This window comes from Podarcis pityusensis (genome assembly GCF_964106645.2).
Source record: "Podarcis pityusensis genome assembly, chromosome: 4".
Classification (NCBI taxonomy): domain Eukaryota; kingdom Metazoa; phylum Chordata; class Lepidosauria; order Squamata; family Lacertidae; genus Podarcis; species Podarcis pityusensis.
Genome location: NC_138027.1, coordinates 38,005,252 through 38,013,378, shown reverse-complemented (window position 1 = coordinate 38,013,378; position 8,127 = coordinate 38,005,252). Strand labels below are relative to the sequence as shown.

The following is an 8,127-nucleotide window of genomic DNA, read 5'->3' as shown; positions in this document are numbered from 1 at the left end:
AAGTACAAGGAATTAGCATGAAGGCACAATGAAGCATTCCATTTAGAATTTTCTAGAAGGTGCCTCTTTGTTTAGTTTTGGAGGTCACAAAAAGTGCTGTATGTGCTCTTTCCTTTGGCAACTCTCTAAATGAGTTAGAGCAGATCGGTTATAGTGAAGGGAATGGGGAGAGAGAAGAAAGGAAGAAAGGAAGAAAGAAAGAAAGAAAGAAAGAAAGAAAGAAAGAAAGAAAATCGATACAATTGTAATAATATACAGAAAGGAGAGTTGTATAACATAATATTGAGACAATCTATGGCACAAGTGTTTAATTGCTTGATGCTTTGCACCCTGAGAAATAATCAATAAATCAAGGTAGCTGGCAAGAGGTCTCTCTCTGTGTGTGTTTGTGTATCTCCCAGTAACTCTCTTGCATGTCTTGTTCACCTAATAAAGAAAGAAAGGGAGGAAATATAGGACACCAAGTTAAGTGGAGTCTATTGTAATAATCTAAATTAAAAGCAAACCGAGCAGCAATTGATTCCAGGATTTCAGATGTAAAGTTTATAAAGTTACACACTAAAATGAATTATACAAGCAATTTGACCATGGAATAAAGAGAGCAGATAACTTATCCAGCTAAATAGTTAAGAGCTACAAACCTGCTGTGTCTCAAAATAAAGAAACGGGAGGCCATTTACAGTGCTTATTAAAATTAGGGTGCTGAGAGTGTTTGTGTTTACTCATTCATGCCTGTCAGTCGAGCTTCCTTTTTCTTCTCACTTAACTAACTGAAGAACCTAAATGAGCTCTATTGTGTCATTGTGCAGTTATATAACTTGATCATTTTAAACGCGTAATTTATGCTTACTCTTCTTCAGGCATATCCTCCCCAAATTACTTACAAGGTTTTGTGCAACCAGTTAATACCCAGGCAGTGAAGTATAAGAGGACATAGGCTCGCAAGACAGATATCAGTCTGGGCCTCCCCATTTTACTGTTACACAATTAAACTACATGCGCTTCCCGCATGATCTCACCAAAAGCCATCACAGCCATTCAACCCTGGCAGTGGCAGGGACAGCGCTGGCTTTAGGGTGCTGTGGGCAGTTCCCCTGCACAGGGTGCTGAAGCAAGGGGCTGCAGAAAAGCAACTGTACCAAAAGGAATGATTTGAAAATAAGAAATATTATGGGGTGGGTGCCCAATTTTGTCCTCGCTCGGGGTGTCATATTACTAAAGTCCATCGCTGGTAGGGCACTCATGGGAGCATCACCCCATGGAATTCTCCCACCCAAAGCGGCTGCTTCAGTCTGCCTGATGGACAGGCAGGCCCTGTATGGAGTGTGGGGCAAGCATCCAAAGAAACTGGGATTGTGGTGTAAGGAGAGGAAGGGAGAAATCAGCCCAGATTGGCAATTTGTACTCACTCATTTTCGAGCTTCTGCTTGGAGGACTTCCTGTGACTGAAGGTGAACATCCTCAGAGTTGGCGCAGGCTTGAAAGAGAGAAATAGCAATCCAGGAAGAGTGATACTCAACAGACTGAACCAGATTGGTGTGAAGCAGTCTCTTGGGGGGAAAGGGACTGAGAGGAGGACAGTTATAGGAAAGTCTCGAAAGAGACACCCTGATGGGTGGTAGCTCTAACACAGAGGGTGGTTTTAGGACAGGGCTAAACTGAAGAACATTAAAAGACAAAATGTACAGATAGTGAGCTGTTCATGGGACAATTTCCCCACTGTAGTCCAGAGAGCTTGCAAGGGGTCTCTGGCCAATCATAACCAGCAGATGAATATACTTTGTGATCTAGGGTGGTAAAAATGGTAAAGGAGGAAAGTTTTATATAGGTTTTTCTCTGTGGGAAAAGATGGATAATTCCCAGTCTAAGTTTCATTCTAGATTTATTCCCTTTGCACTATAAAGGGCTCAGAGGTCAGAGAGGATGTTTCAGAAATAGGGACTATAAATACCCTGCAGATTTATCATAGTAGACTTTCCAGAAATAGAAAGGATGTTATTCCTGTGTGGATCAATCTTAGCCATGTGTCACTAATGGGATATCCAACAAACCATCTATTCTGGAAAAGTTGTTAAATATCTAGTACATTGTTTATTGTATTTGTGGCCCTCCTGAAGTGTAGCATCTTTTTGTTATGTGCCGTTTGAGACTGACATGGAGAGAACAGAAGGGAGGGAGGGGAGCAGAAACAAGGAATATCAACTCTGTTGTCAAAGGTTTTCACCCACGAACCTACAGAAAATGTACCTAGTGACCAAGGTTTTTTTCAGCTGGAGCTCAGCTCCGGCACCTCTCAGGTGGCACCACTGCCATTCTACAAGAACAAGCACTACTAGTGATCTTTGGCAATTAACCTCTGCAAGTTAGAAACCCTAATTATTTCGGAAGGGGGGATTGGAAAAAAAACACACCTGTCCAGTGGAGACAGTTGGGCTTGAAAGAAAAATAGTAGGCAGAGCTAAGAGCCTTATGACTCAATTGCAGTATTAATTGGCTGGAATGAAGCTCTTTCTAGACTAAAGTACAATCAATATAAAAAGCCTCAAATGCACGTTTAAATTAAGCTAGTGAAGCCAGTCAGCCAATTTCTCCCACCTTAACATCCCTGCACCGAAATTATATGACTCTGTCTGACTTGTGGCTTCCCTCCTACCAACAAGCCTCCAGCTTCTGTTCAAATAGGCTTCAAAGCCACTATGATCTGCAATGTTCTGGCTGCATCTGCCAGGCTTTGCGTCTGTCAGTGACTCAGTAAATCTGTGGTGCAGAGTCACTTCCTCAAAGTCTTCCAGCAAAGCCACTGCTTCTTTTTCACATCTGCTATTCTTACACTCATTTCCTCTCCTCCTGTCCTGCTGCACCTGGAATCTTTTTGTATTGGATTAGCTGGTTGTCAAAGCTTGCACAGCACCACGGATGACATAATGGGTCACTTGATGCCGTTGTGACATCAGATGCCTCACAAGAGAGCATCCCAGCCCACTTCTCAAACTTGGCCCATGGGGGAGATAAGAATCTGATCTACTGGCTGCTTCCAGTTCCATTGCGGTTTGCATTGGGATCCAGGAAGTCCCAGCATCTCACTTTGTCCCATTACAGTCTCATCCAGATTCATTTTTCCTTTGGACTAAGCAGAAGCTCTGCAAGATACACATCTCTGGTGCTTCCCTCTGTCTCCCACTCATTCTGAGCATCCTTCTTTCTGCTCAATGACAAATCAATTGATGGCGTGTTACAAGCCAACTTTATTAACACAGCAAGTATTTTATTCCATTTACTTGTGATCAGTGTGAATATTCAACTAGTGTCGCCAGTTGTCACACGATGACTTCTGGAATGAGAAGAAACTTCAAATGCATACTCTTCAGTATCCTTCTTCAAAACCACATTGGTGTCATCTGTTTGCACTGCAGATGATGAACCATCTCTCCAACGTCCATCCCTCCCTCCCAAGCCTACCATGTAGGAGCCACTGGGTTGCTTAGCAGCCACTGAGGCTGATTCCACACCTTACTGCAGAATGATGTAGAATGGAGGGTACCACTTCTGGTCACGAAGTTGGGGGGGGGGAGGTTTGCCTCTTTGAACTACTGCACCACAACCTACATGAAAATGGAAAACATGTCAGGGAGCACACTCATTTGACTGCTGTACTGGTTTCCCATTTTTGAGGTCTCTGTGTGTGCATAATTGTAACAAATTACACCCTACCTGCAGCCTAAAATTCGTTCACCCACCTCAGCATTCTTCCACCTCATTCTGCTGTGTGGGTGGACCAGGCATTTGTGTCATCTTGTTGACGGAGTTAGCCAGCACTGCTAGTGACATTTTTACAGTGAAATCATGAGATCGCTATTCAGTGGAGCATGAGCAATCCACTCTTGACTGAATGCCCAAGCACTATCAATTAGCAGCTCCATGTTTATGAAAGAGCCATCGTTTCCCAACATCTCAAAGCTGAATCAAATGCTTAGGAAGCTAAACAGAGCTGTTTTTGAAATTCTGGGAAACATTTGTAAACTAGGATTCATTTTACCACTAAGAATATTTTGGAAACTAACAGTGCTTTAAGTGTTGTTGTTGCTGTTGTTATTACATTTGACCTGACCACAGCCCTGTGTTATGCATAACTATTGCTGTTGCTTTTATTATTATTTATTCAGTTTGCTAGCCACAATGCAACCTTGGTATAGTTGTGAATTGTTTATTTGCTACTATGAGTTATATCTAGGGTTGTTGGGGGAATCTGCCGAGAATAAACTATTAAGTGCATTTCCTCCTGTCTGCCTGTCAACAAGGCATAGAGTCTTGCTGTGAATGTTTCTCACCATAGTTCTGTACAACAAAATAACACATGTGCACATTCTGTGTAAACAGATACATAAATTGCTTTGCAATTTACATCGTTCACATCGCCATTTATGTGTAATTGCTGTCGTCTCAACAGGGGCTTCACTACATTTCTTCTTTCTGAAATGTTCCTTGTTGGCTTTGTATTTGTGCAAGTTGTTTGAGGCTACAGGCAGCCAGCAGGTATGCAACATTACAAAAATGCCTCAAGTCCCCAGTGATCTCTCCTCCAAAGAAAGCAACCCAGATAAGCAGGGCCCCTGGAACTTGTTGCCATTTGGACAGCACTTTAGTACCAGATGAGAAACTCAGGCTGAGGAATAACTGGACCTCCAGCAGCCATTCAAAAGCTCCCACCCCAAATCTCCATTTATTTCTCATTTATATCATATAAGCTATCTGATCTTAATTATGCAGCATTATCACAGAAGAAAGGTCGAATTATTGCTTAAACAATCCCTCGACAATGAAGGAATGTCTTCAGAATGGATGGAAGCAGATGCAGCTGAGAAGATCTATAATTCCCCCTCAGTGGAAACCAAATAACAGACTCCAACAGCTGTCGTATAATGAGGCAAGGCAGCCAGCATGATTAACTTTTGTCTTTTATTGCTTTAGCATCTTTCTTTACTTCTTAGAAGAGCCTCTGTATTTAAATTAACCATTGCTGAAAATGAAATTATTATTAATTTTCCTGGCTGCATGTGCAGGGCATGTCTGCTGCGATGAATACTAGTGTGATGGATGTGAATGCTGCTGAAGACATTAGACCCGTGCTCCTAAATCCACCTTCTTTAAAAGCTGCACAACAAGTCCTTAGAATTATTCTATTTTCTTCCCATTCTGCCTAGGAAGGATTCCTGGGGAACATGAAAATCAGGCCACAAGCTCTCAAAAAGAAGTACTAAAAAGTGTGCTTCCATGGCTGTTTTTATTTGATTTTATATGCTTTAATAACACTCTTTCAGATGTTTTGTGTTACCGTACTTTTCCGTGTATAAGACTAGGTTTCCCCCCCCTTAAAAATCTTGCTAAAAAGTGGGGGTTGTCTTATACATGGGTAGTGCATAGGGTGGACGTTTGATTGATTGCTGCCATGTTTGTTAGCGGCTATTGTGCATGTTATTGGTTGCTGCGTCAATGGGTGGTTTTGACTGGCCGACGCTGCTGCAATTGGGCATGCAATTGGCAGCTTCTGCCGGCGAGGGGAGAGACACGATGCGTTTTTTGTGACGCGTGAGCGATTCAACAACTCTGGCCAATCCTCTGCAAAAAAAGCTCAACTTTTAGCCATCTCCACCCATTTTCTGAAATTTCAGTCCCCCCAAATAGGGGGCGTCTTATACATGGGGGTGTCTTGTAGACAGAAGAGTACGGTATTTTGTTTTAATGGCAGTGTTTTTACATTGCTTGGGTGGCTTTTAAAAAAATAAGTGATTTATAAATACAAGAGAATGTGATAAAGGCAAGAGAATGTGATATTATGGACTCGGTGTGAACAGTGGAGGTGGCACGTGCAACAAAAGAGCAGCAGCAGCAGCAATTGCTACCAGCTGCTCATCCACAGACTCTTTGGCCAGAGAGCAGCACCAGCAATGGTGAATGCAGTAGCAGCTGCTGAAACTAGGGGTGAGGAATTTCATTGAAGAAGGGGAGTTCACAGAGGATGTCTCGTCCCAAACCAACACAATCCCCACCCCACTGAAAATATGAAAACCAGAGCTGGCACTGCCACAAACCCACAAGACCAAACGCATGCAACAGCCATCTGCAGCTTTTTTTTCTGGCCCGGATGTGTGTTCCAATCCACAGGCAACCACCAGCTGATCACCCAAATCCAGAAACGATAGCTCTGGAAAAGATTGCTGGCATTTCCAAGCAACGAAATTGCACTGAGTTTCTTCTAGCCGTTAACAGCCTCATCAAGGCTGACTAGCTCTGATGTTTCCTGCCCAGTTACATGCTGCAGGTACAGCAGTCCTGTTGGCTTGCTTGCTCAGTTCCGTGAATCATCAACATACTTTGCCAGAGTTGAATAGAAATGACTAACCAGCATATTTCTCTTTCTTTCATTTTGATCGCAGAAGCAGGCTCTGGGCAAGAGGGTTGAATATGCATTGCTTCTGGACCAAAGTTGCTGTTTTCCCTTCTATTTTCTCTTCAAGCAACTTTCTGAATTCCTTTGATTTTGTGAAATTGAAATTTCATCAGTTTGCAAATAGTTTCAAACTTGGCATTAATTCAAGGCCTTTGAAGACAGCCATTGAAAAGGAGTCACTCCCTTTTAAATACGCACCTGATGTTTGAAGGCATTTGTTAGAATTTCCACTAGACTGCAAAATCTAGACCAGATTTTAAAAGCAGCCTTCTTTCCTATATAGCTTTCCAAAATAGGATCTGGACAGTTTCTCCATTCATGAGCAAGGACTATGAACAGCTCTAAGTGGCTTGAAAATGTGAAAGCTAATCATGGTATTTTGACTTCTACCAGGATCATGTCCAGTTAGCCTAGTATTGTCCACTCCAATGAGAATCCACTCTCCAGGATTTCAAACAGATCCTTCCCATTACTTGTTATGTAACTCTTTTAACCAAAGAGTTAAACCTTGCAGGGGTTAAATATTCTGCAAACAAAGCATGTATAAGTGGTGGCAAGTAGCCATTTCCCCAATCTTAAATTCTCATTCTCATTCAGTCCTTCACATTTTCACACCGATTTACATTTTTAAAATGTCCTCATGAAATTCCAGCAGCAATTTTTGGTCTTACTCTGAATATACATATATTTATATGCAATTTTGCCTATACACATTTTTGCAAAGCAATATTCGCTCACATATGCATTTCCATGCACACTTTCCCTTAATCTATGCATATATATTTTTAACACATTATTTTGCTGGAAAACTGTACAGCGAAATGGAAGGAAGTGCGAGTTTTGGAAGATGGTTGCATTTCACTTCATATATTGTTTCAGAAAGTGCTGCTGTGGCAGGTTCACTTTTAAATGTGAACTAAATCAGATTTCATCCCCTCCATTTGTAGCAGCAAGGCAGCAACGGTGTTACCTGTAAGAAAGAAAATCTCCTTATTCTTCCATTATCTGGCATCTAGGTATTCGTACTGATGCATGGAAATGGGAGTTTTCTCAACTGTGATTGCAATGGTAGCAACTCCTCTTATTTGAGGTATGTGGTTTTCAGAAATCCCATGGTGATTTTCTGAGTCTAGCTTGGAAGAACTCCTGACCTCTGACCTTGCTGGCCATTGGCTGTCCATTCAGACTACATGCAAGAATAATCAGAAAATCCACAGGCAAACCATATTACGTCCATAACCTCTCTCTCTCTTTCATGGAAAGCACACATATATCTTTCCAGGAGTCAAGGGTTTTATAAACTCAACAGAGGCAGTTTCCTTGATGAATAGAGGATATCATGGGGTTTCAAATGAGCAAATAAAGGCTGGAGGCAAGTAAATAATTCAGTGGAGAAAACGGCAAAGACGTGTCGTTTGGCCAAGATTTACACCCCTGTGAAGAAGCAGCAAAACAGATCCAGTCGACTGGAGAGAGCAGGAAGGACTGTTCTGCCACCATGAGATGTGTTGCATAGCAAGGGCAAGTGGTGTTTAGTACACAGACCGTTCGAGGGTGTTAATAGAGAGAAAAAGAAAAAGAATTGAACACTTTGGTTAATTTGCATGCTGAGCTGCTTGTTAGCATTTACAAGGAATTATACAATCATTATGAAAAAGACCCCACAGGGTTCCTTGCTA

General features: G+C 42.0%; 1 long non-coding RNA gene across 1 annotated transcript; it reads right to left on the bottom strand.

Annotated features, from left to right (window-relative positions):
- Window positions 1-303: 303 nt before the first annotated feature.
- On the bottom strand, window positions 304-3,349 carry LOC308475648. Its single transcript, XR_013985340.1, has 3 exons — window positions 2,596-3,349; window positions 1,410-1,477; window positions 304-426 (listed from the first exon to the last, which is right to left on the bottom strand). It is a non-coding gene; the product is annotated as an uncharacterized lncRNA (long non-coding RNA).
- Window positions 3,350-8,127: the final 4,778 nt, after the last annotated feature.